Source organism: Bison bison, unplaced genomic scaffold (assembly GCF_000754665.1).
Source record: "Bison bison bison isolate TAMUID 2011002044 unplaced genomic scaffold, Bison_UMD1.0 scf7180017862695, whole genome shotgun sequence".
In the NCBI taxonomy this organism is placed as follows: domain Eukaryota; kingdom Metazoa; phylum Chordata; class Mammalia; order Artiodactyla; family Bovidae; genus Bison; species Bison bison.
In genome coordinates, this window is record NW_011493267.1 from 39,180 (window position 1) to 40,655 (window position 1,476).

Sequence of the window (1,476 nt, forward strand, 5' to 3'; positions counted from 1 at the left end):
CGGGGCCATCGGAGTGGTAATCATTGACAGGCCAAAGAATGGAATTTTGGACAGTCTGTGTCTGGCTTTTCCCCAGGTAAACAAGGGACCAAGCGGGAGTCTTAAATCAGTGATAATGGGGAAGGGTGGGTCTTGACAGTAAGCCATTTCCAGGAACTTGAAATCTTTAACCTTTGCTATTTTCCACAATTAGAGGGTCTGAAGTAAGCTTCAACTCTGTCACCATAAATTGTAACAACAGGCAAGAGTCAAAAATGATAAATACACATGCTATAGCTGAAAATGGAACATTAGGAATATTAAAGTAATAATAATAAGACAATAACAAAGGCCCGAGAACCTTGGCATATATACCTCTGAATGATGCTGAAGGGTCCTGCGTGTCTATATGTGGCTGTGTTGTGTATGGTCTTGTCACATCCTAGAGACCAGTACGTGTTGAAGGAATTTTGCTCTAAATCATTAAGTCAAGTCAGAGGTCTGGGTTGCTCTTAAATTGAATAAGAACCCAGAGGTTATATTGATGCCAAAATCTTGGCTCTCGGTGCCCTAAGGCCAAACTGAAACGTGGACACAAGAGTTATGGAGGAGAAGAAACAGTAGCTTTATAACTTTTCCAGACAAAGTGGGGATACAGTAGCCTAGCACCTCAAGAACTGTGCCTGGTGAGCAGGGAGCAGGGAGAGTTTATATAGTCAGGGGAGGATATGTAATAAGGATCAGCAGAAATAGTCTTGCTGTCTTCTTTCTTCTTCAGAGTTTCAAAACAGTGGGGTTGTTGACAAGATTAGGGTGTTATTAGTGAAAGTCGCTCAGTTGTGTCCAACTGTTTGCACCCCATGGACAATGCAGTCCATGGAATTCTCCAGGCCAGAACACTGGAGTGGGTATCCATTCCCTTCTCCAGGGGATCTTCCCAACCCAGGGATCGAACCCAGGTCTCCCACGTTGCAGGCAGATTCTTTACCAGCTGAGCCATAAGGGAAGCCCAAGGGTGTGAATATATATATGTAAAACTGAATCACTGTGCTATACACCTGAACCTAACAGAACACTGTAAATCAACTATATTTCAATAATTAAAAACATGAAAAAGGAATAAAAATAAAATTCTCTCCACAAAGGTAGCAGAGAAAAAAATGCAGAGCTGCATTTAGTTTTTTAAATTGAAGTATAGTTGATTTACAATGTTAATCTTTGCTATACAGTAGTGATTCAGTTATACATACATGTACATTTTTTTTGTATTCTTTCCATTATGTTTTAACACAAGATATTGAATATAGCTTCCTGTGCTATACAGCAGGACCTTGTTCATCTACTTTATTTAGTCAGACTATACTGTTTAAAAGCAAGAAATTAATGCAGGCAACACTGAAGAGAGTTGGGAATTATAGTCCACCTCTTTGAGGATATAGTACATAAATGATTTATAATTATGCTGTTATTCTCTACGTGCTCCTCACACAGCTTCAG